This window comes from Hoplias malabaricus, chromosome 4 (genome assembly GCF_029633855.1).
Source record: "Hoplias malabaricus isolate fHopMal1 chromosome 4, fHopMal1.hap1, whole genome shotgun sequence".
NCBI classification, from domain to species: domain Eukaryota; kingdom Metazoa; phylum Chordata; class Actinopteri; order Characiformes; family Erythrinidae; genus Hoplias; species Hoplias malabaricus.
In genome coordinates this window covers 19,757,179-19,783,768 of record NC_089803.1, presented here as the reverse complement: position 1 = coordinate 19,783,768, position 26,590 = coordinate 19,757,179, and the positions used below count along the sequence as shown (strand labels likewise).

The 26,590-nt window shown below is 39.9% G+C and overlaps 26 non-coding genes across 26 annotated transcripts; all 26 read right to left on the bottom strand.

Moving 5' to 3' along the window:
- Nucleotides 1-88: 88 nt before the first annotated feature.
- On the bottom strand, nt 89-229 carry LOC136695792 (U4 spliceosomal RNA). Its single transcript, XR_010802383.1, has one exon. It is a non-coding gene; the product is annotated as a U4 spliceosomal RNA (small nuclear RNA).
- A 501-nt stretch (nt 230-730) lies between these two features.
- On the bottom strand, nt 731-871 carry LOC136695791 (U4 spliceosomal RNA). The gene has a single exon (XR_010802382.1). It is a non-coding gene; the product is annotated as a U4 spliceosomal RNA (small nuclear RNA).
- A 504-nt stretch (nt 872-1,375) lies between these two features.
- Nucleotides 1,376-1,516, bottom strand: LOC136695790 (U4 spliceosomal RNA). Its single transcript, XR_010802381.1, has one exon. It is a non-coding gene; the product is annotated as a U4 spliceosomal RNA (small nuclear RNA).
- A 502-nt stretch (nt 1,517-2,018) lies between these two features.
- On the bottom strand, nt 2,019-2,159 carry LOC136695789 (U4 spliceosomal RNA). The gene has a single exon (XR_010802380.1). It is a non-coding gene; the product is annotated as a U4 spliceosomal RNA (small nuclear RNA).
- A 503-nt stretch (nt 2,160-2,662) lies between these two features.
- Nucleotides 2,663-2,803, bottom strand: LOC136695816 (U4 spliceosomal RNA). Its single transcript, XR_010802406.1, has one exon. It is a non-coding gene; the product is annotated as a U4 spliceosomal RNA (small nuclear RNA).
- Nucleotides 2,804-3,306: 503 nt separating this feature from the next.
- On the bottom strand, nt 3,307-3,447 carry LOC136695788 (U4 spliceosomal RNA). Its single transcript, XR_010802379.1, has one exon. It is a non-coding gene; the product is annotated as a U4 spliceosomal RNA (small nuclear RNA).
- A 502-nt stretch (nt 3,448-3,949) lies between these two features.
- Nucleotides 3,950-4,090, bottom strand: LOC136695787 (U4 spliceosomal RNA). The gene has a single exon (XR_010802378.1). It is a non-coding gene; the product is annotated as a U4 spliceosomal RNA (small nuclear RNA).
- A 503-nt stretch (nt 4,091-4,593) lies between these two features.
- LOC136695814 (U4 spliceosomal RNA) lies at nt 4,594-4,734 on the bottom strand. The gene has a single exon (XR_010802405.1). It is a non-coding gene; the product is annotated as a U4 spliceosomal RNA (small nuclear RNA).
- Nucleotides 4,735-5,236: 502 nt separating this feature from the next.
- On the bottom strand, nt 5,237-5,377 carry LOC136695881 (U4 spliceosomal RNA). Its single transcript, XR_010802468.1, has one exon. It is a non-coding gene; the product is annotated as a U4 spliceosomal RNA (small nuclear RNA).
- A 503-nt stretch (nt 5,378-5,880) lies between these two features.
- On the bottom strand, nt 5,881-6,021 carry LOC136695786 (U4 spliceosomal RNA). Its single transcript, XR_010802377.1, has one exon. It is a non-coding gene; the product is annotated as a U4 spliceosomal RNA (small nuclear RNA).
- A 505-nt stretch (nt 6,022-6,526) lies between these two features.
- On the bottom strand, nt 6,527-6,672 carry LOC136695829 (U4 spliceosomal RNA). The gene has a single exon (XR_010802419.1). It is a non-coding gene; the product is annotated as a U4 spliceosomal RNA (small nuclear RNA).
- Nucleotides 6,673-7,173: 501 nt separating this feature from the next.
- Nucleotides 7,174-7,314, bottom strand: LOC136695919 (U4 spliceosomal RNA). The gene has a single exon (XR_010802503.1). It is a non-coding gene; the product is annotated as a U4 spliceosomal RNA (small nuclear RNA).
- A 502-nt stretch (nt 7,315-7,816) lies between these two features.
- Nucleotides 7,817-7,957, bottom strand: LOC136695807 (U4 spliceosomal RNA). Its single transcript, XR_010802398.1, has one exon. It is a non-coding gene; the product is annotated as a U4 spliceosomal RNA (small nuclear RNA).
- A 503-nt stretch (nt 7,958-8,460) lies between these two features.
- Nucleotides 8,461-8,601, bottom strand: LOC136695834 (U4 spliceosomal RNA). The gene has a single exon (XR_010802424.1). It is a non-coding gene; the product is annotated as a U4 spliceosomal RNA (small nuclear RNA).
- Nucleotides 8,602-9,103: 502 nt separating this feature from the next.
- On the bottom strand, nt 9,104-9,244 carry LOC136695880 (U4 spliceosomal RNA). Its single transcript, XR_010802467.1, has one exon. It is a non-coding gene; the product is annotated as a U4 spliceosomal RNA (small nuclear RNA).
- A 503-nt stretch (nt 9,245-9,747) lies between these two features.
- LOC136695813 (U4 spliceosomal RNA) lies at nt 9,748-9,888 on the bottom strand. Its single transcript, XR_010802404.1, has one exon. It is a non-coding gene; the product is annotated as a U4 spliceosomal RNA (small nuclear RNA).
- A 503-nt stretch (nt 9,889-10,391) lies between these two features.
- On the bottom strand, nt 10,392-10,532 carry LOC136695837 (U4 spliceosomal RNA). Its single transcript, XR_010802427.1, has one exon. It is a non-coding gene; the product is annotated as a U4 spliceosomal RNA (small nuclear RNA).
- A 10,403-nt stretch (nt 10,533-20,935) lies between these two features.
- Nucleotides 20,936-21,076, bottom strand: LOC136695901 (U4 spliceosomal RNA). Its single transcript, XR_010802487.1, has one exon. It is a non-coding gene; the product is annotated as a U4 spliceosomal RNA (small nuclear RNA).
- A 503-nt stretch (nt 21,077-21,579) lies between these two features.
- On the bottom strand, nt 21,580-21,720 carry LOC136695836 (U4 spliceosomal RNA). The gene has a single exon (XR_010802426.1). It is a non-coding gene; the product is annotated as a U4 spliceosomal RNA (small nuclear RNA).
- Nucleotides 21,721-22,222: 502 nt separating this feature from the next.
- On the bottom strand, nt 22,223-22,363 carry LOC136695812 (U4 spliceosomal RNA). Its single transcript, XR_010802403.1, has one exon. It is a non-coding gene; the product is annotated as a U4 spliceosomal RNA (small nuclear RNA).
- A 503-nt stretch (nt 22,364-22,866) lies between these two features.
- On the bottom strand, nt 22,867-23,007 carry LOC136695888 (U4 spliceosomal RNA). The gene has a single exon (XR_010802475.1). It is a non-coding gene; the product is annotated as a U4 spliceosomal RNA (small nuclear RNA).
- A 505-nt stretch (nt 23,008-23,512) lies between these two features.
- Nucleotides 23,513-23,653, bottom strand: LOC136695874 (U4 spliceosomal RNA). The gene has a single exon (XR_010802461.1). It is a non-coding gene; the product is annotated as a U4 spliceosomal RNA (small nuclear RNA).
- Nucleotides 23,654-24,155: 502 nt separating this feature from the next.
- On the bottom strand, nt 24,156-24,296 carry LOC136695811 (U4 spliceosomal RNA). The gene has a single exon (XR_010802402.1). It is a non-coding gene; the product is annotated as a U4 spliceosomal RNA (small nuclear RNA).
- A 502-nt stretch (nt 24,297-24,798) lies between these two features.
- LOC136695785 (U4 spliceosomal RNA) lies at nt 24,799-24,939 on the bottom strand. The gene has a single exon (XR_010802376.1). It is a non-coding gene; the product is annotated as a U4 spliceosomal RNA (small nuclear RNA).
- A 502-nt stretch (nt 24,940-25,441) lies between these two features.
- Nucleotides 25,442-25,582, bottom strand: LOC136695780 (U4 spliceosomal RNA). The gene has a single exon (XR_010802371.1). It is a non-coding gene; the product is annotated as a U4 spliceosomal RNA (small nuclear RNA).
- A 503-nt stretch (nt 25,583-26,085) lies between these two features.
- LOC136695844 (U4 spliceosomal RNA) lies at nt 26,086-26,226 on the bottom strand. The gene has a single exon (XR_010802433.1). It is a non-coding gene; the product is annotated as a U4 spliceosomal RNA (small nuclear RNA).
- Nucleotides 26,227-26,590: the final 364 nt, after the last annotated feature.

Genomic DNA, 26,590 nt, shown 5'->3' with positions numbered 1-26,590 from the left:
AAAAAACAATAAATCATCAGAAACTACCATCAGTTAACACTGCGTACAAAACAGACAGCGTAATCTTTTTTTCATAAACAATATCTAGTCTCAAGCGAGACTATCAAAAATTGCCAAGGCTGACTATATTTCAAGTCATCCCAGCAGGGTATTGGGTAAAGTTTTCAATCAGCAATAATCGCGTCTCGGATTAACCTCATAGACTACGATATTGCCTCTGCGAAAGAATGCTAGAAACGACCACAAGCACAAAGGCACACATTTTGTCTTGAGAACTTCAGGGATGGTGACCAATTCTGCAGTATATGCAAATGAGATCAACTGGGATTTGGGTCAGATCCCACCTGGTCGAAAAACTGTGCAACAACACATATTACCTTACTTATGACCACTACTCAGATTCACCTCAGAGTATGATTTTGCTACTGCAAAAGGCCACTGGAACCGACCCCTAAAATATCAACACAAATGCTGTGGTCACTAAGATTGACATATGTAAATAAGCCGATTTGAGCTTAGATCTAGTCTCAAGTGGGCAATTATATGTACAAAACTGAATATCAAAACAGTAACAGAAGAAAAAGCAGAAATCTAAGTAAACTACCACAAAATCATTTTTGTTTTACATAAAACTTACACAAAAAAAAACAATAAATCATCAGAAACTACCATCAGTTAACACTGCATACAAAACAGACAGCGTAATCTTTTTTTCATAAACAATATCTAGTCTCAAGCGAGACTATCAAAAATTGCCAAGGCTGACTATATTTCAAGTCATCCCAGCAGGGTATTGGGTAAAGTTTTCAATCAGCAATAATCGCGTCTCGGATTAACCTCATAGACTACGATATTGCCTCTGCGAAAGAATGCTAGAAACGACCACAAGCACAAAGGCACACATTTTGTCCTGAGAACTTCAGGGATGGTGACCAATTCTGCAGTATATGCAAATGAGATCAACTGGGATTTGGGTCAGATCCCACCTGGTCGAAAAACTGTGCAACAACACATATTAGCTTACTTATGACCACTACTCAGATTCACCTCACAGAGTATGATTTTGCTACTGCAAAAGACCACTGGAACTGACCCCTAAAATATCAACACAAATGCTGTGGTCACTAAGATTGACATATGTAAATAAGCCGATTTGAGCTTAGATCTAGTCTCAAGTGGGCAATTATATGTACAAAACTGAATATCAAAACAGTAACAGAAGAAAAAGCAGAAATCTAAGTAAACTACCACAAAATCATTTTTGTTTTACATAAAACTTACACTAACAAAAAACAATAAATCATCAGAAACTACCATCAGTTAACACTGCATACAAAACAGACAGCGTAATCTTTTTTTCATAAACAATATCTAGTCTCAAGCGAGACTATCAAAAATTGCCAAGGCTGACTATATTTCAAGTCATCCCAGCAGGGTATTGGGTAAAGTTTTCAATCAGCAATAATCGCGTCTCGGATTAACCTCATAGACTACGATATTGCCTCTGCGAAAGAATGCTAGAAACGACCACAAGCACAAAGGCACACATTTTGTCCTGAGAACTTCAGGGATGGTGACCAATTCTGCAGTATATGCAAATGAGATCAACTGGGATTTGGGTCAGATCCCACCTGGTCGAAAAACTGTGCAACAACACATATTAGCTTACTTATGACCACTACTCAGATTCACCTCACAGAGTATGATTTTGATACTGCAAAAGACCACTGGAACTGACCCCTAAAATATCAACACAAATGCTGTGGTCACTAAGATTGACATATGTAAATAAGCCGATTTGAGCTTAGATCTAGTCTCAAGTGGGCAATTATATGTACAAAACTGAATATCAAAACAGTAACAGAAGAAAAAGCAGAAATCTAAGTAAACTACCACAAAATCATTTTTGTTTTACATAAAACTTACAAAAAAAAAAAAATAAATCATCAGAAACTACCATCAGTTAACACTGCATACAAAACAGACAGCGTAATCTTTTTTTCATAAACAATATCTAGTCTCAAGCGAGACTATCAAAAATTGCCAAGGCTGACTATATTTCAAGTCATCCCAGCAGGGTATTGGGTAAAGTTTTCAATCAGCAATAATCGCGTCTCGGATTAACCTCATAGACTACGATATTGCCTCTGCGAAAGAATGCTAGAAACGACCACAAGCACAAAGGCACACATTTTGTCCTGAGAACTTCAGGGATGGTGACCTATTCTGCAGTATATGCAAATGAGATCAACTGGGATTTGGGTCAGATCCCACCTGGTCGAAAATCTGTGCAGCAACACATAATACCTTACTTATGACCACTACTCAGATTCACCTCAGAGTATGATTTTGCTACTGCAAAAGACCACTGGAACTGACCCCTAAAATATCAACACAAATGCTGTGGTCACTAAGATTGACATATGTAAATAAGCCGATTTGAGCTTAGATCTAGTCTCAAGTGGGCAATTATATGTACAAAACTGAATATCAAAACAGTAACAGAAGAAAATGAAGAAATCTAAGTAAACTACCACAAAATCATTTTTGTTTTACATAAAACTTACACTAAAAAAAAAACAATAAATCATCAGAAACTACCATCAGTTAACACTGCATACAAAACAGATGGCGTAACTTTTCTTTCATAAACAATATCTAGTCTCAAGCGAGACTATCAAAAATTGCCAAGGCTGACTATATTTCAAGTCATCCCAGCAGAGTATTGGGTAAAGTTTTCAATCAGCAATAATCGCGTCTCGGATTAACCTCATAGACTACGATATTGCCTCTGCGAAAGAATGCTAGAAACGACCACAAGCACAAAGGCACACATTTTGTCCTGAGAACTTCAGGGATGGTGACCAATTCTGCAGTATATGCAAATGAGATCAACTGGGATTTGGGTCAGATCCCACCTGGTCGAAAATCTGTGCAACAACACATATTACCTTACTTATGACCACTACTCAGATTCACCTCACAGAGTATGATTTTGCAACTGCAAAAGACCACTGGAACTGACCCCTAAAATATCAACACAAATGCTGTGGTCACTAAGATTGACATATGTAAATAAGCCGATTTGAGCTTAGATCTAGTCTCAAGTGGGCAATTATATGTACAAAACTGAATATCAAAACACTAACAGAAGAAAAAGCAGAAATCTAAGTAAACTACCACAAAATCATTTTTGTTTTACATAAAACTTACACTAAAAAAAACAATAAATCATCAGAAACTACCATCAGTTAACACTGCATACAAAACAGACAGCGTAATCTTTTTTTCATAAACAATATCTAGTCTCAAGCGAGACTATCAAAAATTGCCAAGGCTGACTATATTTCAAGTCATCCCAGCAGGGTATTGGGTAAAGTTTTCAATCAGCAATAATCGCGTCTCGGATTAACCTCATAGACTACGATATTGCCTCTGCGAAAGAATGCTAGAAACGACCACAAGCACAAAGGCACACATTTTGTCCTGAGAACTTCAGGGATGGTGACCAATTCTGCAGTATATGCAAATGAGATCAACTGGGATTTGGGTCAGATCCCACCTGGTCGAAAATCTGTGCAACAACACATATTACCTTACTTATGACCACTACTCAGATTCACCTCAGAGTATGATTTTGCTACTGCAAAAGACTACTGGAACTGACCCCTAAAATATCAACACAAATGCTGTGGTCACTAAGATTGACATATGTAAATAAGCCGATTTGAGCTTAGATCTAGTCTCAAGTGGGCAATTATATGTACAAAACTGAATATCAAAACAGTAACAGAAGAAAAAGCAGAAATCTAAGTGAACTACCACAAAATCATTTTTGTTTTACATAAAACTTACACAAAAAAAAAACAATAAATCATCAGAAACTACCATAAGTTAACACTGCATACAAAACAGACAGCGTAATCTTTTTTTCATAAACAATATCTAGTCTCAAGCGAGACTATCAAAAATTGCCAAGGCTGACTATATTTCAAGTCATCCCAGCAGGGTATTGGGTAAAGTTTTCAATCAGCAATAATCGCGTCTCGGATTAACCTCATAGACTACGATATTGCCTCTGCGAAAGAATGCTAGAAACGACCACAAGCACAAAGGCACACATTTTGTCCTGAGAACTTCAGGGATGGTGACCTATTCTGCAGTATATGCAAATGAGATTAACTGGGATTTGGGTCAGATCCCACCTGGTCGAAAATCTGTGCAGCAACACATAATACCTTACTTATGACCACTACTCAGATTCACCTCAGAGTATGATTTTGCTACTGCAAAAGACCACTGGAACTGACCCCTAAAATATCAACACAAATGCTGTGGTCACTAAGATTGACATATGTAAATAAGCCAATTTGAGCTTAGATCTAGTCTCAAGTGGGCAATTATATGTACAAAACTGAATATCAAAACAGTAACAGAAGAAAATGAAAAAATCTAAGTAAACTACCACAAAATCATTTTTGTTTTACATAAAACTTACACTAAAAAAAAAACAATAAATCATCAGAAACTACCATCAGTTAACACTGCATACAAAACAGATGGCGTAACTTTTCTTTCATAAACAATATCTAGTCTCAAGCGAGACTATCAAAAATTGCCAAGGCTGACTATATTTCAAGTCATCCCAGCAGAGTATTGGGTAAAGTTTTCAATCAGCAATAATCGCGTCTCGGATTAACCTCATAGACTACGATATTGCCTCTGCGAAAGAATGCTAGAAACGACCACAAGCACAAAGGCACATATTTTGTCCTGAGAACTTCAGGGATGGTGACCAATTCTGCAGTATATGCAAATGAGATCAACTGGGATTTGGGTCAGATCCCACCTGGTCGAAAATCTGTGCAACAACACATATTACCTTACTTATGACCACTACTCAGATTCACCTCAGAGTATGATTTTGCTACTGCAAAAGACTACTGGAACTGACCCCTAAAATATCAACACAAATGCTGTGGTCAGTAAGATTGACATATGTAAATAAGCCGATTTGAGCTTAGATCTAGTCTCAAGTGGGCAATTATATGTACAAAACTGAATATCAAAACAGTAACAGAAGAAAAAGCAGAAATCTAAGTGAACTACCACAAAATCATTTTTGTTTTACATAAAACTTACACAAAAAAAAAACAATAAATCATCAGAAACTACCATAAGTTAACACTGCATACAAAACAGACAGCGTAATCTTTTTTTCATAAACAATATCTAGTCTCAAGCGAGACTATCAAAAATTGCCAAGGCTGATTATATTTCAAGTCATCCCAGCAGGGTATTGGGTAAAGTTTTCAATCAGCAATAATCGCGTCTCGGATTAACCTCATAGACTACGATATTGCCTCTGCGAAAGAATGCTAGAAACGACCACAAGCACAAAGGCACACATTTTGTCCTGAGAACTTCAGGGATGGTGACCTATTCTGCAGTATATGCAAATGAGATCAACTGGGATTTGGGTCAGATCCCACCTGGTCGAAAATCTGTGCAGCAACACATAATACCTTACTTATGACCACTACTCAGATTCACCTCAGAGTATGATTTTGCTACTGCAAAAGACCACTGGAACTGACCCCTAAAATATCAACACAAATGCTGTGGTCACTAAGATTGACATATGTAAATAAGCCGATTTGAGCTTAGATCTAGTCTCAAGTGGGCAATTATATGTACAAAACTGAATATCAAAACAGTAACAGAAGAAAATGAAGAAATCTAAGTAAACTACCACAAAATCATTTTTGTTTTACATAAAACTTACACTAAAAAAAAAACAATAAATCATCAGAAACTACCATCAGTTAACACTGCATACAAAACAGATGGCGTAAGTTTTCTTTCATAAACAATATCTAGTCTCAAGCGAGACTATCAAAAATTGCCAAGGCTGACTATATTTCAAGTCATCCCAGCAGGGTATTGGGTAAAGTTTTCAATCAGCAATAATCGCGTCTCGGATTAACCTCATAGACTACGATATTGCCTCTGCGAAAGAATGCTAGAAACGACCACAAGCACAAAGGCACACATTTTGTCCTGAGAACTTCAGGGATGGTGACCAATTCTGCAGTATATGCAAATGAGATCAACTGGGATTTGGGTCAGATCCCACCTGGTCGAAAATCTGTGCAACAACACATATTACCTTACTTATGACCACTACTCAGATTCACCTCACAGAGTATGATTTTGCTACTGCAAAAGACCACTGGAACTGACCCCTAAAATATCAACACAAATGCTGTGGTCACTAAGATTGACATATGTAAATAAGCCGATTTGAGCTTAGATCTAGTCTCAAGTGGGCAATTATATGTACAAAACTGAATATCAAAACAGTAACAGAAGAAAAAGCAGAAATCTAAGTAAACTACCACAAAATCATTTTTGTTTTACATAAAACTTACACTAAAAAAAAACCAATAAATCATTAGAAACTACCATCAGTTAACACTGCATACAAAACAGACGGCGTAATCTTTCTTTCATAAACAATATCTAGTCTCAAGCGAGACTATCAAAAATTGCCAAGGCTGACCTGACTATATTTCAAGTCATCCCAGCAGGGTATTGGGTAAAGTTTTCAATCAGCAATAATCGCGTCTCGGATTAACCTCATAGACTACGATATTGCCTCTGCGAAAGAATGCTAGAAACGACCACAAGCACAAAGGCACATATTTTGTCCTGAGAACTTCAGGGATGGTGACCAATTCTGCAGTATATGCAAATGAGATCAACTGGGATTTGGGTCAGATCCCACCTGGTCGAAAATCTGTGCAACAACACATATTACCTTACTTATGACCACTACTCAGATTCACCTCAGAGTATGATTTTGCTACTGCAAAATCTACTGGAACTGACCCCTAAAATATCAACACAAATGCTGTGGTCACTAAGATTGACATATGTAAATAAGCCGATTTGAGCTTAGATCTAGTCTCAAGTGGGCAATTATATGTACAAAACTGAATATCAAAACAGTAACAGAAGAAAAAGCAGAAATCTAAGTGAACTACCACAAAATCATTTTTGTTTTACATAAAACTTACACAAAAAAAAAACAATAAATCATCAGAAACTACCATAAGCTAACACTGCATACAAAACAGACAGCGTAATCTTTTTTTCATAAACAATATCTAGTCTCAAGCGAGACTATCAAAAAATGCCAAGGCTGACTATATTTCAAGTCATCCCAGCAGGGTATTGGGTAAAGTTTTCAATCAGCAATAATCGCGTCTCGGATTAACCTCCTAGACTACGATATTGCCTCTGCGAAAGAATGCTAGAAACAACCACAAGCACAAAGGCACATATTTTGTCCTGAGAACTTCAGGGATGGTGACCAATTCTGCAGTATATGCAAATGAGATCAACTGGGATTTGGGTCAGATCCCACCTGGTCGAAAATCTGTGCAACAACACATATTACCTTACTTATGACCACTACTCAGATTCACCTCAGAGTATGATTTTGCTACTGCAAAAGACTACTGGAACTGACCCCTAAAATATCAACACAAATGCTGTGGTCACTAAGATTGACATATGTAAATAAGCCGATTTGAGCTTAGATCTAGTCTCAAGTGGGCAATTATATGTACAAAACTGAATATCAAAACAGTAACAGAAGAAAAAGCAGAAATCTAAGTGAACTACCACAAAATCATTTTTGTTTTACATAAAACTTACACAAAAAAAAAACAATAAATCATCAGAAACTACCATAAGTTAACACTGCATACAAAACAGACAGCGTAATCTTTTTTTCATAAACAATATCTAGTCTCAAGCGAGACTATCAAAAATTGCCAAGGCTGACTATATTTCAAGTCATCCCAGCAGGATATTGGGTAAAGTTTTCAATCAGCAATAATCGCGTCTCGGATTAACCTCATAGACTACGATATTGCCTCTGCGAAAGAATGCTAGAAACGACCACAAGCACAAAGGCACACATTTTGTCCTGAGAACTTCAGGGATGGTGACCTATTCTGCAGTATATGCAAATGAGATTAACTGGGATTTGGGTCAGATCCCACCTGGTCGAAAATCTGTGCAGCAACACATAATACCTTACTTATGACCACTACTCAGATTCATCTCAGAGTATGATTTTGCTACTGCAAAAGACCACTGGAACTGACCCCTAAAATATCAACACAAATGCTGTGGTCACTAAGATTGACATATGTAAATAAGCCAATTTGAGCTTAGATCTAGTCTCAAGTGGGCAATTATATGTACAAAACTGAATATCAAAACAGTAACAGAAGAAAATGAAGAAATCTAAGTAAACTACCACAAAATCATTTTTGTTTTACATAAAACTTACACTAAAAAAAAAACAATAAATCATCAGAAACTACCATCAGTTAACACTGCATACAAAACAGACGGCGTAACTTTTCTTTCATAAACAATATCTAGTCTCAAGCGAGACTATCAAAAATTGCCAAGGCTGACTATATTTCAAGTCATCCCAGCAGAGTGTTGGGTAAAGTTTTCAATCAGCAATAATCGCGTCTCGGATTAACCTCATAGACTACGATATTGCCTCTGCGAAAGAATGCTAGAAACGACCACAAGCACAAAGGCACATATTTTGTCCTGAGAACTTCAGGGATGGTGACCAATTCTGCAGTATATGCAAATGAGATCAACTGGGATTTGGGTCAGATCCCACCTGGTCGAAAATCTGTGCAACAACACATATTACCTTACTTATGACCACTACTCAGATTCACCTCAGAGTATGATTTTGCTATTGCAAAAGACTACTGGAACTGACCCCTAAAATATCAACACAAATGCTGTGGTCACTAAGATTGACATATGTAAATAAGCCGATTTGAGCTTAGATCTAGTCTCAAGTGGGCAATTATATGTACAAAACTGAATATCAAAACAGTAACAGAAGAAAAAGCAGAAATCTAAGTGAACTACCACAAAATCATTTTTGTTTTACATAAAACTTACACAAAAAAAAAACAATAAATCATCAGAAACTACCATAAGTTAACACTGCATACAAAACAGACAGCGTAATCTTTTTTTCATAAACAATATCTAGTCTCAAGCGAGACTATCAAAAATTGCCAAGGCTGATTATATTTCAAGTCATCCCAGCAGGGTATTGGGTAAAGTTTTCAATCAGCAATAATCGCGTCTCGGATTAACCTCATAGACTACGATATTGCCTCTGCGAAAGAATGCTAGAAACGACCACAAGCACAAAGGCACACATTTTGTCCTGAGAACTTCAGGGATGGTGACCTATTCTGCAGTATATGCAAATGAGATCAACTGGGATTTGGGTCAGATCCCACCTGGTCGAAAATCTGTGCAGCAACACATAATACCTTACTTATGACCACTACTCAGATTCACCTCAGAGTATGATTTTGCTACTGCAAAAGACCACTGGAACTGACCCCTAAAATATCAACACAAATGCTGTGGTCACTAAGATTGACATATGTAAATAAGCCGATTTGAGCTTAGATCTAGTCTCAAGTGGGCAATTATATGTACAAAACTGAATATCAAAACAGTAACAGAAGAAAATGAAGAAATCTAAGTAAACTACCACAAAATCATTTTTGTTTTACATAAAACTTACACTAAAAAAAAAACAATAAATCATCAGAAACTACCATCAGTTAACACTGCATACAAAACAGATGGCGTAACTTTTCTTTCATAAACAATATCTAGTCTCAAGCGAGACTATCAAAAATTGCCAAGGCTGACTATATTTCAAGTCATCCCAGCAGAGTATTGGGTAAAGTTTTCAATCAGCAATAATCGCGTCTCGGATTAACCTCATAGACTACGATATTGCCTCTGCGAAAGAATGCTAGAAACGACCACAAGCACAAAGGCACACATTTTGTCCTGAGAACTTCAGGGATGGTGACCAATTCTGCAGTATATGCAAATGAGATCAACTGGGATTTGGGTCAGATCCCACCTGGTCGAAAATCTGTGCAACAACACATATTACCTTACTTATGACCACTACTCAGATTCACCTCACAGAGTATGATTTTGCTACTGCAAAAGACCACTGGAACTGACCCCTAAAATATCAACACAAATGCTGTGGTCACTAAGATTGACATATGTAAATAAGCCGATTTGAGCTTAGATCTAGTCTCAAGTGGGCAATTATATGTACAAAACTGAAGATCAAAACAGTAACAGAAGAAAAAGCAGAAATCTAAGTGAACTACCACAAAATCATTTTGGTTTTACATAAAACTTACACAAAAAAAAACAATAAATCATCAGAAACTACCATCAGTTAACACTGCATACAAAACAGACAGCGTAATCTTTTTTTCATAAACAATATCTAGTCTCAAGCGAGACTATCAAAAATTGCCAAGGCTGACTATATTTCAAGTCATCCCTGCAGGGTATTGGGTAAAGTTTTCAATCAGCAATAATCGCGTCTCGGATTAACCTCATAGACTACGATATTGCCTCTGCGAAAGAATGCTAGAAACGACCACAAGCACAAAGGCACACATTTTGTCCTGAGAACTTCAGGGATGGTGACCTTGTGTACACAAGGAATCAGCTGATTGCACTACGGAAGAACGCTGGCAGAGTTAACGTAAACATCCCGGAGGAGCTATGGCGCTTTAGAGGGTGCCGTGCGGGGATTAAAGTGAAGACAAGGCGGCGGGAGAAGAAGTGGAGATACAAGCCCGCAGTTCCTTCGATGGTTATGGGAAACGTGAACTCTCTGGCTAACAAGTCTGACGAACTGGCTGCCTTGGTGTTACAGCCTGTCTAGGTAGGCCGCAACATAAAGTAAAAAGAAAAAAAAAAAAAGTATATATGTCTCCCCCAACTCCTCACACTTCAGTCCCACCAGACCAAGGAAACGACAGGTTCACCAGAATTCAGTCTCCAAATGTTTTATTTACTCCAAGATGACAATGGAAGCAAAACTTCAGGAGTGGTCTAAGCCTAAAATAAACAAATCCCATTCCACCCAATATATATAACTTACCTACCCAAATCAATAAAGAAAGAAAATACAAAAACATTACCTAACTCCCTAACATAAACAGAATGCAAGTCAACCCCTTTAATGAAAATAAATAAGGCTACACCCCCTACAGCTTCCAAATGAGTAGGAGAACTATGAGGTTAACACCACATTAGACAGCTGACTCACACACAATAGCATGAGCTGAATCACAAACAATAGTATGTTCACAGATGCACATACACACAAGCTTTAGTCTGGCAGGAAGAAGCAATGACCAGGAGGAAGAGGAGGAGCTCCTTTCAGTCATCCAGCAGGGCTTTAAATCTGTTCCGCCTTAATCCTGTCAGCCAACCGGAGCACGGTTCCAGCAGCAAATCAGCAGCAGCACCTGTGGCATTTACTCAGGATAGAGAAACAACACAAATAAGTCACCAGACGTAACACCCCCACCCTACAGAATCAAACAACATGTTTGAAACTATAAAATTAAACACGTGACAAAGCATCAGCAACTATATTTTCACTTCCCTTTTTATGATGTATCTCTAGTGGGAAAGATTGTACCAACAATGACCATCTCAAAAGACGTTGATTATGATTGCTCATTCGGTTAAGGAAGACCAGTGGGTTGTGGTCAGTGTAAACCACTATCGGCACTGAACTTGATCCAACATAAACTTCGAAATGTTGCAAAGCCAACAAAAGAGCTAACGTTTCCTTTTCGATAGTACTATAGTTTAACTGATGTTTGTTGAATTTCTTTGAAAAATAACAAACAGGATGGTCAATGCCTTGGTGATCTTCCTGTAGCAATACAGCCCCTGCACCTGTCCCACTTGCATCTACTTCAAGTTTAAAAGGTATCTCAAAATTTGGTGCAGTAAGGACTGGAGAGTTACACAAAACAGCTTTGATGGCGTCAAAAGCTAATTTACACTCTGGAGACCACATGAATAGCTGTCCCTTCTGAAGTAGGTCAGTAAGAGGAGACACTAGACTAGAAAAGTTTCTACAAAACGCACGATAAAACCCAGCCATTCCTAAAAATCTCCTTAACTCACGCCGGTTAGTGGGGGCAGGAAAATCCAAAATGGCAGAAATCTTGGCCTGCACAGGCCGGACTTGACCTTGGCCAACCTCACGACCCAAGTAAGTTACTACAGCTTTAGCAAATTCACATTTTGCTAAATTTAATGTAAGAGAAGCATTCTGCAACCGACTGAACACTTCTGAAAGAGTTTGCAAATGGTCAACCCATTTAGATGAATAAATGACAATATCATCCAAATATGCATCACAATTAGTTATACCAACTAACACATGATTCATCAAACGTTGAAAAGTAGCAGGAGCATTTCTAAGTCCAAAAGGAAGAACTGTATATTGTAGAAAACTATCAGGAGTTACAAAAGCAGAAATATCAGAAGCACGCTGGGTTAATGGCACTTGCCAGTAACCTTTTAGTAAATCTAGTTTTGTAACAAATTTTGCAGATCCAACTCTATCGATACAGTCCTCCATTCTAGGAAGTGGAAACGAATCAGGTGTAGTAATAGAATTAACTCTCCGGTAATCTGTACAAAAACGCACTGACCCGTCAGGTTTCGGCACCACTATACATGGAGAACTCCAAGAACTTGTGCTGGGAACAGCAAACCCTGTGTCCATCAAATATTCTACTTCCTTTTGCATCAAACTCCTTTTAACTGGATTAACCCGATACGCATTTTGTTTAATGGGTCTATGATTATCAACATCTATGTCATGATGCACAAGGGACGTCTGAGATGGAATATCTGAAAACAAAGATATGTGACCCTGAATAAGACTTATCACATCCTCACGATCACTCTCAGATAAATGCATTAAGTGTGATGGTAAATCAGCTAATATCTCTGAATTGGATAAACGTGCTGGCACAAAAGGTACACTACGCAATGTTAACCCATCTTCTTCAGGGTTATACACAAGCGGGATAACAGCAACAGTAGAAGTAGTGGTTTTAGCAGTAGGCAACACTTCACAACTTCCCACAGGACCACGACATACATAGGCCTTTAACATATTGATATGGCAGACGCGACTTTTCCTTTTCCGGTCAGGGGTTTTAACCACATAATCTGTTTCACTAAGTTTGGATTCAATTACGTAAGGACCAGAAAATTTAGCCTGTAAGGCTGAACCAGAGATAGGCAGAAATACTAAAACTTTATCTCCAGGAAGAAATTCACGACACCGTGCTCTTTTGTCAAAACGACGTTTCATTTTAACTTGAGCAGCAGTTAATGAAGCCATAGCTATTTTACAAGCGTTATGCAGACGTTCACGAAACGCACTCACATACTCCAACACATTGTGTTTTTCTGACAACTGCTCAGCACTCAATTGCTCATGGAGCATTATAAGTGGTCCCCGAACTGTATGTGCGAACACCAACTGTGCAGGACTAAATCCAAGAGATTCCTGAACTACCTCCCGTAAAGCAAACAAAAGAAAAGGGACTCCCTCATCCCAATCACGTCCTGATTCAAAGCAGTATTTGCGCAGCATAGATTTTAATGTTTGGTGAAATCGCTCCAATGCCCCTTGTGATTCTGGGTGATAGGCACTAGCTACTTGATGTTTAATTGACATCTCATTAATCACTTGAGAAAAAATCTTAGAGATGAAATTGGAACCCTGATCTGTTTGAATAACCTTGGGCAACCCAAATGTAGAGCAGAATTTCACCAAAGCCTTAACCACTGCCTTAGAGCTGATGGTGCGTAAGGGAATGGCCTCAGGATAACGAGTAGCAGAACACATTATTGTTAACAAATATTCATGTCCTGCCTTTGTCCTTGGCAATGGACCCACACAATCCAAAATGATTTTCTCGAAAGGCTCCCCCATCACCGGTATTGGATGAAGGGGAGCTGACGGAATTGACTGATTAGGTTTACCTACTAGTTGGCATACATGACAAGAACGACAGAAATTTGAAACATCACTCTTGAGTCCCGGCCAAAAGAAATGTCTCAAAATACGGTCATAAGTCTTAGTAACTCCTAAATGACCAGAAAATGCATTCTCATGTGCTAGGCTCAAAACAGGACCTCTATAAGCCTCTGGAATAACAATCTGATGGATAGTGTTCCAACCCAAATCAGAGGTTCCTGTAGGTGTCCACTTTCGTTTCAAAATTCCCTCACTGACATAATAAGCAACCGCTAATTTATTTATATCCCCCTCCGGAACAGTTTTAGCAAAACACAAGGCTAAAGATGCATCACCTTGCTGAGCTTCAATCAGCTGCTTTCTCCCAATTTTTAACCCTGTCATAATCACTTCCCCAAAAATTTTTTTATCACCACTTGCTTTTGTCTCCTTCACAACTGGTGGACCTTGAGGTGCCATAAATGTCCCTAAAAGGGGTACCTCTGGAGTTTTACGAGCTTGAGCCCTTGTTACCACACAACCAGGGAACAAAGATAAAATTTTTGGATCGACGTCACCAGTTTCAGGCATCACACTCACTTCTGGCAAAGGAAACACTTTTCCTCCAGCCAAATCGTTCCCAAGAATGAGGGAGACACCTGCAACTGGCAACCTATCTCGCACAGCAACCTTCACAAGACCTTTAACTAACCCAGATTTCAAATAAATCGTGTGCAAGGGAACTTGCAGATGACCCATCTCAATACCCCGTACCAAAACAGAAGACCCACAAAACGTCTTTTCGGAGAAGGGCAACACACTTTCTAAAATAAACGACTGAGCAGCTCCGGTATCTCGTAATATTTTAACAGGATGTAAATCATGATCCTGCTCTACAATTGAAACCCACCCATTCAATAAAAAAGGCTTATACCCGTCATCCAGGCAAGGTTTGGAACTTTGCAAAGACGACAAGGCATTCGATTGTGCCAGACCCACACTTTTGAGATGCTGTTTGTTTCTTTTCTTTTGCCAAGCTTTACACTCAGCGATCAAATGTCCAGGTTTACAACAAAAGAAACAAACACGTGTCTCACCATCATTATGACCCTTTTGAAACACTTTAGGTGGTACCTCACATTTTACTGGAGCAACAAACGCAGCATGTGGTAATGTGCAATCCTTTCTTACCACACGGTCAGACCGTACAGGCGATGTAAAAACAGTTTTATGAGTCAACACAAACTCATCTGCATACACCGCTGCATCTGCCAGAGAAATAACTTTCTTCTCATTTAGATGAACCACAATATTTTCATGAACAGCATTTTTAAAATCCTCCAATAAAATGAGTTCCTGTAACTGTTCAAAACTGGTAACATTAGAGGCACTACACCACTTTTCAAATAAAGTCCGTTTCTCACGTGCAAACTCCACATATGTCTGGCTGGCGGTTTTCCCCTTCATTCTAAAGTTTTGGCGGTAAGCTTCAGGCACAAGCTCATATGCATGTAAAATACTGCTTTTCACTACCTCATAATCCAAACTCTGACTTAAAGATAACGCTGCGCATACCTCTTGAGCTTTTCCCTCCAGCTTACATTGCAACAACAGAGGCCAGACTTCCTTAGGCCAATGCAAAACAGAGGCAATTCGTTCAAAAGCAGGAAAATAAGAATCCACATCTGATTCTCTAAAATGAGGTACTAGCTTAATATGCTTACCTACATCAAATGCAGCAACCGGTTCTGGTGATGTCACAGAAGAATGAGCAGCAGCTGGCAAAGGAATAAACAGGGTAGAAGGTGTGGAAGCAGGGCCAGAAGGAGTAGAAGTAGGACCAGGAAGAATGGAAACAGGGCCAGAAGCTCTCCTATCGGTAGTCTCTGAAGAAGCACCCAGCGGTAGTAGCAAAGGGTCACCAGTTGCAGTACCTGCACCTGAAGGCCCAGTCTGCAACTGGTATAACCTCAGAGCCTTCTCAGCTTCAATCTCCAGAGCCCTCACCTTCAGAAATTGTATCTCACGCTCCTGCCGTCGTGTCTCCAATTCCAACTCCTTAAGGCGCACTGCTATCAGAGGATCAGATGGTTTTGATCCCGTACTAGGCGATACCGCACTGATAGTGGACTCCTCCACAACCAGTGAGAAAGCACCTGCACCCTCACCTGCAACCTGCGCACTGACTGCCACCTCTCCATCTGGCAACACCTTTAAAGCAACCAATTTCTCAAGTAAAGCAGTTTTAATCTCCTCCCTCTTACCATGACGAGGAACAGACACCTGATAAGCCTCAGCAATCGAGACTAGATCCTTTCTACGGTAAGTATCCAATTTCCCACGAGAAGGAGACCTAACAAAATCAGCCACATCCATACTGAAGCCTCAAACCATAGAAGTTCACCCCCACCAAAAAAAAACCAGCCAGACAGACACAGTCCGACAGACCACAACAAGAAAAGCAGAAAGCTCCCCCTGCCAAAAAAAACCCAATCCCGGACGAGCCCCCAATTTATGTTACAGCCTGTCTAGGTAGGCCGCAACATAAAGTAAAAAGGAAAAAAAAAAAAGTATATATGTCTCCCCCAACTCCTCACACTTCAGTCCCACCAGACCAAGGAAACGACAGGTTCACCAGAATTCAGTCTCCAAATGTTTTATTTACTCCAAGATGACAATGGAAGCAAAACTTCAGGAGTGGTCTAAGCCTAAAATAAACAAATCCCATTCCACCCAATATATATAACTTACCTACCCAAATCAATAAAGAAAGAAAATACAAAAACATTACCTAACTCCCTAACATAAACAGAATGCAAGTCAACCCCTTTAATGAAAATAAATAAGGCTACACCCCCTACAGCTTCCAAATGAGTAGGAGAACTATGAGGTTAACACCACATTAGACAGCTGACTCACACACAATAGCATGAGCTGAATCACAAACAATAGTATGTTCACAGATGCACATACACACAAGCTTTAGTCTGGCAGGAAGAAGCAATGACCAGGAGGAAGAGGAGGAGCTCCTTTCAGTCATCCAGCAGGGCTTTAAATCTGTTCCGCCTTAATCCTGTCAGCCAACCGGAGCACGGTTCCAGCAGCAAATCAGCAGCAGCACCTGTGGCATTTACTCAGGATAGAGAAACAACACAAATAAGTCACCAGACGTAACACTTGGTAAGAAACCAAAAGTTATACAGAGAGTGTAGCCTGCTATGCTTTACGGAGACATGGCTAACTAGCCAAATCCCCACTGTTAACGTTGAGCTGCCCGGCTTCAGTGTGGCTCGCTTGGACAGAGACTGTAAACTTTCTGGCAAAAAGAAGGGAGGTGGACTGGTGATGTACATTAACAACAGATGGTGCAATCCCAGACACGTTACAGTGAAGGAGACTGTATGCTGTGAGGATGTGGAGTTACTGGCGGTCAGTCTCAGACCGTACTACATGCCGAGAGAATTCTCGCACGCCATTGTGGTGTGTGTTTATGTTCCGCCGCGTGCTCTTCCGGACAGAGCGTGTGACGTCATCCACTCAATAATCGCTAGGCTGCAAACTCAACACACTGATGCATTTTTTGCAATCTCGGGCGACTTCAATCACATAACATTGGACTCCACTCTCACGAATTTCTACCAGTTTGTTAACTGCCCTACTCGAAAAAACAGAACAATAGACCTCATGTACGCAAATTTGAGGGATGCATACAGTGCCACGCCACTCCCCCCGCTGGGGAAGTCAGACCACAACCTCATTCATCTACAGCCAATGTACAAGCCCAAAGTACAGAGGCTACCAGCCACCACACGCACCTTCAGGAAATGGACACCTGAAGCAGGTGAGGTTCTGAGAGACTGCTTCAGATCCACAGACTGGAGTGTGCTGCAGAGTGGGGAGGACTTAGAGGAGGTCACACACTGCACTACGGACTACCTGAACTTCTGTATGGACATTGTTGTTCCCACGAGAACTGTACGCTGCTTTCCCAACAACAAGCCTTGGATTACCAGCAATGTCAAGGCCCTTCTCAATAGGAAGAAAAAGGCGTTTAGAGAGGGAGACATGGCAGAGCTGAGGCGCGTACAAGGGGAACTCAAAGTTAAGCTGAAAGAGGCTAAGGAGGACTACAGAAAGAAGGTGGAACAGAAGCTGCAGGAGAACAACATGAGGGAGGTTTGGGATGGTATGAAGACCATCACTGGCCTCAAAAAGAGCAGCAGTTCTGTGGAGGGGGATCTGGACATGGCGAATCAGCTGAACCAGTTCTACTGCAGGTTTGACCGCCCTGATCCGGATCCAGCTCCGATGGCAGTGGTATGCCAGCCACCCCTTACTGACTCGGACACTGCTCTTGTGTGCTTGCCCGACCAACCAACACCTCCTTCACACTCTAGGCGACCCCCATCACATGCTATCACACCTCTCCCCCACACGGTGTCAACGGCTGCAGTCAACAGCCATCAGTCTCCAGCCATCCAACTACCCCCCGAGGCAATCACCTCCCCTGCCCCCATCCCCCTTCCCCCCATCGTCACGGCTGATCAGGTCAGAGGACAGCTGAGGAGACTACAACCTGGTAAGGCTGCCGGGCCAGACAGACTGTGTCCAAGGCTGCTCAAGGCCTGTGCTGCTGAACTGGGTGAGCCACTGAAGCACATCTTCAACCTGAGTCTCCGTCTTGGTCGAGTTCCAACACTGTGGAAGACATCATGTCTCACCCCTGTCCCTAAGAAGCCACACCCGAGTGAATTTAACGACTACAGGCCTGTGGCTCTAACATCACATGTGATGAAGACAATGGAGAGACTGGTCTTATGCATACTGAGACCCCAGGTACGCCATGCACTGGACCCACTACAGTTTGCATACCAGGAGAAAGTGGGCGTGGAGGATGCCATCACTTATCTCCTACACAGGACACATTCACACCTGGACAAGGGGAACAGTGCTGTGAGAATCATGTTCTTTGACTTCTCAAGCGCTTTCAACACCATCCAACCTCTCAGACTGGGAGACAAGCTCCAACAGATGGGTGTGGACGCTCACCTGGTAACCTGGATTACAGATTATCTGTTAGAGCGGCCACAGTACGTGAGATTGAAGAACTGTCTCTCCGACACCATGATCTGCAGCACAGGAGCTCCACAAGGTACTGTGCTCTCACCAGTCCTGTTCACCCTGTACACATCTGACTTCTGCTACAACACTGAGTCGTGCCACATGCAGAAGTTCTCTGATGATACTGCAATTGTGGGGTGTATCAGGAACGAGCAGGAGGAGGAGTACAGGAGCCTGGTGGAGGTCTTTGTGCAATGGTGCAAACTGAACCACCTCCAACTGAACACTTCAAAGACCAAGGAGATGGTGGTGGACTTCCGCAGGTCAAAGCCTGTCCTGCTACCAGTCACCATTGATGGGGTCGACGTGGAGGTGGTGGACACCTATAAGTATCTGGGCTTACACCTAGACAATAAACTGGACTGGTCAGCCAACACTGAAGCACTCTACAAGAAAGGGCAGAGCAGGCTGTACTTCCTGAGGAGGTTGGGGTCCTTCAATGTCTGCAGTAAGCTCCTCAGGATGTTTTACCAGACTGTTGTTGCCAGTGTCCTCTTTTATGCTGTGGTATGCTGGGGAGGAAGCATAAAGAAGAGGGATGCTGGGCGACTAGACAGGCTGGTTAAGAAAGCTGGCTCTGTGGTGGGGGCTGAACTGGAGTGCATCACTTCCATATCAAACAAGAGGACCCTGAACAAACTGATTAGCATCTTGGACAATGAGTGCCATCCACTCCACAGTATCATAACCAAGCAGAAGAGCTTGATCAGCTGGAGACTTCGCTCACTGCCAGGCTCAACTGACAGACTGAGGAAGTCATTTGTCCCCAGGGCTATTGAGCTGTTCAATGCTTCACTAAAGGGGAGAGGAGAGTTGGACTTCTCTGCATAGTCTGTCTGTCCATCCAACACCACCACCACCTCCACCTCCTCCATATTGCACATGTGTACCTAACTGGACAATAGACAGGTCAACCACTGGACAAGTCAACCAACTCATCTACCTCATGTGTACCTTAATCTGACAGCTACAATAGTAGGTGTATACTTAATACAGGTACATTGCACTAAATTGCCTTGCACTAGTTTATTTAATATATTTATTTCTAATTCTGAAACTGCACTGTTATTGCACTGTACTTATATTGCACATTCCATACCCATTGCATTATCCACACCTTTTCAACTTTTAAATCATATGCTGCACAAAAGAGATCATCCCCAGCTGCTCACAGTATCACAGATTCTTGCCAGGCTATGTTTGATTACTCTGACGATTGATTGATTATTCTTAAGCACACTGTCAGCTTCTTGGGTATTTTTTTATTTTTTTTTTATTTTTTTTTTTTTTTTTTAAACTCTATTAGTCCATTGCTGTTTAGTGATTCGTGTATGTGATGTCTAAGTCTGTAAGCTACTGAGACCTTTAATTTCCCCTGGGGATCAATAAAGTATCTATCTATCTATCTATCTATCTATCGACCTATTCTGCAGTATATGCAAATGAGATCAACTGGGATTTGGGTCAGATCCCACCTGGTCGAAAATCTGTGCAGCAACACATATTACCTTACTTATGACCACTACTCAGATTCACCTCAGAGTATGATTTTGCTACTGCAAAAGACCACTGGAACTGACCCCTAAAATATCAACACAAATGCTGTGGTCACTAAGATTGACATATGTAAATAAGCCGATTTGAGCTTAGATCTAGTCTCAAGTGGGCAATTATATGTACAAAACTGAATATCAAAACAGTAACAGAAGAAAATGAAGAAATCTAAGTAAACTACCACAAAATCATTTTTGTTTTACATAAAACTTACACTAAAAAAAAAACAATAAATCATCAGAAACTACCATCAGTTAACACTGCATACAAAACAGATGGCGTAACTTTTCTTTCATAAAAAATATCTAGTCTCAAGCGAGACTATCAAAAATTGCCAAGGCTGACTATATTTCAAGTCATCCCAGCAGAGTATTGGGTAAAGTTTTCAATCAGCAATAGTCGCGTCTCGGATTAACCTCATAGACTACGATATTGCCTCTGCGAAAGAATGCTAGAAACGACCACAAGCACAAAGGCACACATTTTGTCCTGAGAACTTCAGGGATGGTGACCAATTCTGCAGTATATGCAAATGAGATCAACTGGGATTTGGGTCAGATCCCACCTGGTCGAAAATCTGTGCAACAACACATATTACCTTACTTATGACCACTACTCAGATTCACCTCACAGAGTATGATTTTGCTACTGCAAAAGACCACTGGAACTGACCCCTAAAATATCAACACAAATGCTGTGGTCACTAAGATTGACATATGTAAATAAGCCGATTTGAGCTTAGATCTAGTCTCAAGTGGGCAATTATATGTACAAAACTGAAGATCAAAACAGTAACAGAAGAAAAAGCAGAAATCTAAGTGAACTACCACAAAATCATTTTTGTTTTACATAAAACTTACCCAAAAAAAAACAATAAATCATCAGAAACTACCATCAGTTAACACTGCATACAAAACAGACAGCGTAATCTTTTTTTCATAAACAATATCTAGTCTCAAGCGAGACTATCAAAAATTGCCAAGGCTGACTATATTTCAAGTCATCCCTGCAGGGTATTGGGTAAAGTTTTCAATCAGCAATAATCGCGTCTCGGATTAACCTCATAGACTACGATATTGCCTCTGCGAAAGAATGCTAGAAACGACCACAAGCACAAAGGCACATATTTTGTCCTGAGAACTTCAGGGATGGTGACCAATTCTGCAGTATATGCAAATGAGATCAACTGGGATTTGGGTCAGATCCCACCTGGTCGAAAATCTGTGCAACAACACATATTACCTTACTTATGACCACTACTCAGATTCACCTCAGAGTATGATTTTGCTACTGCAAAAGACTACTGGAACTGACCCCTAAAATATCAACACAAATGCTGTGGTCACTAAGATTGACATATGTAAATAAGCCGATTTGAGCTTAGATCTAGTCTCAAGTGGGCAATTATATGTACAAAACTGAATATCAAAACAGTAACAGAAGAAAAAGCAGAAATCTAAGTGAACTACCACAAAATCATTTTTGTTTTACATAAAACTTACACAAAAAAAAAACAATAAATCATCAGAAACTACCATCAGTTAACACTGCATACAAAACAGATGGCGTAACTTTTCTTTCATAAACAATATCTAGTCTCAAGCGAGACTATCAAAAATTGCCAAGGCTGACTATATTTCAAGTCATCCCAGCAGAGTATTGGGTAAAGTTTTCAATCAGCAATAATCGCGTCTCGGATTAACCTCATAGACTACGATATTGCCTCTGCGAAAGAATGCTAGAAACGACCACAAGCACAAAGGCACACATTTTGTCCTGAGAACTTCAGGGATGGTGACCAATTCTGCAGTATATGCAAATGAGATCAACTGGGATTTGGGTCAGATCCCACCTGGTCGAAAATCTGTGCAACAACACATATTACCTTACTTATGACCACTACTCAGATTCACCTCACAGAGTATGATTTTGCTACTGCAAAAGACCACTGGAACTGACCCCTAAAATATCAACACAAATGCTGTGGTCACTAAGATTGACATATGTAAATAAGCCGATTTGAGCTTAGATCTAGTCTCAAGTGGGCAATTATATGTACAAAACTGAAGATCAAAACAGTAACAGAAGAAAAAGCAGAAATCTAAGTGAACTACCACAAAATCATTTTTGTTTTACATAAAACTTACACAAAAAAAAACAATAAATCATCAGAAACTACCATCAGTTAACACTGCATACAAAACATACGGCGTAACTTTTCTTTCATAAACAATATCTAGTCTCAAGCGAGACTATCAAAAATTGCCAAGGCTGACTATATTTCAAGTCATCCCAGCAGGGTATTGGGTAAAGTTTTCAATCAGCAATAATTGCGTCTCGGATTAACCTCATAGACTACGATATTGCCTCTGCGAAAGAATGCTAGAAACGACCACAAGCACAAAGGCACACATTTTGTCCTGAGAACTTCAGGGATGGTGACCAATTCTGCAGTATATGCAAATGAGATCAACTGGGATTTGGGTCAGATCCCACCTGGTCGAAAATCTGTGCAACAACACATATTACCTTACTTATGACCACTACTCAGATTCACCTCACAGAGTATGATTTTGCTACTGCAAAAGACCACTGGAACTGACCCCTAAAATATCAACACAAATGCTGTGGTCACTAAGATTGACATATGTAAATAAGCCGATTTGAGCTTAGATCTAGTCTCAAGTGGGCAATTATATGTACAAAACTGAATATCAAAACAGTAACAGAAGAAAAAGCAGAAATCTAAGTAAACTACCACAAAATCATTTTTGTTTTAAATAAAACTTACACTAAAAAAAAAACAATAAATCATTAGAAACTACCATCAGTTAACACTGCATACAAAACAGACGGCGTAATCTTTCTTTCATAAACAATATCTAGTCTCAAGCGAGACTATCAAAAATTGCCAAGGCTGACTATATTTCAAGTCATCCCAGCAGGGTATTGGGTAAAGTTTTCAATCAGCAATAATCGCGTCTTGGATTAACCTCATAGACTACGATATTGCCTCTGCGAAAGAATGCTAGAAACGACCACAAGCACAAAGGCACATATTTTGTCCTGAGAACTTCAGGGATGGTGACCAATTCTGCAGTATATGCAAATGAGATCAACTGGGATTTGGGTCAGATCCCACCTGGTCGAAAATCTGTGCAACAACACATATTACCTTACTTATGACCACTACTCAGATTCACCTCAGAGTATGATTTTGCTACTGCAAAAGACTACTGGAACTGACCCCTAAAATATCAACACAAATGCTGTGGTCACTAAGATTGACATATGTAAATAAGCCGATTTGAGCTTAGATCTAGTCTCAAGTGGGCAATTATATGTACAAAACTGAATATCAAAACAGTAACAGAAGAAAAAGCAGAAATCTAAGTGAACTACCACAAAATCATTTTTGTTTTACATAAAACTTACACAAAAAAAAAACAATAAATCATCAGAAACTACCATAAGTTAACACTGCATACAAAACAGACAGCGTAATCTTTTTTTCATAAACAATATCTAGTCTCAAGCGAGACTATCAAAAATTGCCAAGGCTGACTATATTTCAAGTCATCCCAGCAGAGTATTGGGTAAAGTTTTCAATCAGCAATAATCGCGTCTCGGATTAACCTCATAGACTACGATATTGCCTCTGCGAAAGAATGCTAGAAACGACCACAAGCACAAAGGCACACATTTTGTCCTGAGAACTTCAGGGATGGTGACCTATTCTGCAGTATATGCAAATGAGATCAACTGGGATTTGGGTCAGATCCCACCTGGTCGAAAATCTGTGCAGCAACACATAATACCTTACTTATGACCACTACTCAGATTCACCTCAGAGTATGATTTTGCTACTGCAAAAGACCACTGGAACTGACCCCTAAAATATCAACACAAATGCTGTGGTCACTAAGATTGACATATGTAAATAAGCCGATTTGAGCTTAGATCTAGTCTCAAGTGGGCAATTATATGTACAAAACTGAATATCAAAACAGTAACAGAAGAAAAAGCAGAAATCTAAGCGAACTACCACAAAATCATTTTTGTTTTACATAAAACTTACACTAACAAAAAACAATAAATCATCAGAAACTACCATCAGTTAACACTGCATACAAAACAGACGGCGTAATCTTTTTTTCATAAACAACATCTAGTCTCAAGCGAGACTATCAAAAATTGCCAAGGCTGACTATATTTCAAGTCATCCCAGCAGGGTATTGGGTAAAGTTTTCAATCAGCAATAATCGCGTCTCGGATTAACCTCATAGACTACGATATTGCCTCTGCGAAAGAATGCTAGAAACGACCACAAGCACAAAGGCACACATTTTGTCCTGAGAACTTCAGGGATGGTGACCTATTCTGCAGTATATGCAAATGAGATCAACTGGGATTTGGGTCAGATCCTACCTGGTCGAAAATCTGTGCAACAACACATATTACCTTACTTATGACAACTACTCAGATTCACCTCAGAGTATGATTTTGCTACTGCAAAAGACCACTGGAACTGACCCCTAAAATATCAACACAAATGCTGCGGTAACTAAGATTGACATATGTAAATAAGCCGATTTGAGCTTAGATCTAGTCTCAAGTGGGCAATTATATGTACAAAACTGAATATCAAAACAGTAACAGAAGAAAAAGCAGAAATCTAAGTGAACTACCACAAAATCATTTTTGTTTTACATAAAACTTACACTAAAAAAAAACAATAAATCATCAGAAACTACCATCAGTTAATACTGCATACAAAACAGACGGCGTAATCTTTCTTTCATAAACAATATCTAGTCTCAAGCGAGACTATCAAAAATTGCCAAGGCTGACTATATTTTAAGTCATCCCAGCAGGGTATTGGGTAAAGTTTTCAATCAGCAATAATCGCGTCTCGGATTAACCTCATAGACTACGATATTGCCTCTGCGAAAGAATGCTAGAAACGACCACAAGCACAAAGGCACACATTCTGTCCTGAGAACTTCAGGGATGGTGACCAATTCTGCAGTATATGCAAATGAGATCAACTGGGATTTGGGTCAGATCCCACCTGGTCGAAAAACTGTGCAACAACACATATTACCTTACTTATGACCACTACTCAGATTCACCTCAGAGTATGATTTTGCTACTGCAAAAGGCCACTGGAACTGACCCCTAAAATATCAACACAAATGCTGCGGTCACTAAGATTGACATAAGTAAATAAGCCGATTTGAGCTTATATCTAGTCTCAAGTGGGCAATTATATGTACAAAACTGAATATCAAAACAGTAACAGAAGAAAATGCAGAAATCTAAGTAAACTACCACAAAATCATTTTTGTTTTACATAAAACTTACACTAAAAAAAAAACAATAAATCATCAGAAACTGCCATCAGTTAACACTGCATACAAAACAGACGGCGTAATTTTTCTTTCATAAACAATATCTAGTCTCAAGCGAGACTATCAAAAATTGCCAAGGCTGACTATATTTTAAGTCATCCCAGCAGGGTATTGGGTAAAGTTTTCAATCAGCAATAATCGCGTCTCAGATTAACCTCATAGACTACGATATTGCCTCTGCGAAAGAATGCTAGAAACGACCACAAGCACAAAGGCACACATTCTGTCCTGAGAACTTCAGGGATGGTGACCAATTCTGCAGTATATGCAAATGAGATCAACTGGGATTTGGGTCAGATCCCACCTGGTCGAAAAACTGTGCAACAACACATAATACCTTACTTATGACCACTACTCAGATTCACCTCAGAGTATGATTTTGCTACTGCAAAAGGCCACTGGAACTGACCCCTAAAATATCAACACAAATGCTGTGGTCACTAAGATTGACATATGTAAATAAGCCGATTTGAGCTTATATCTAGTCTCAAGTGGGCAATTATATGTACAAAACTGAATATCAAAACAGTAACAGAAGAAAATGCAGAAATCT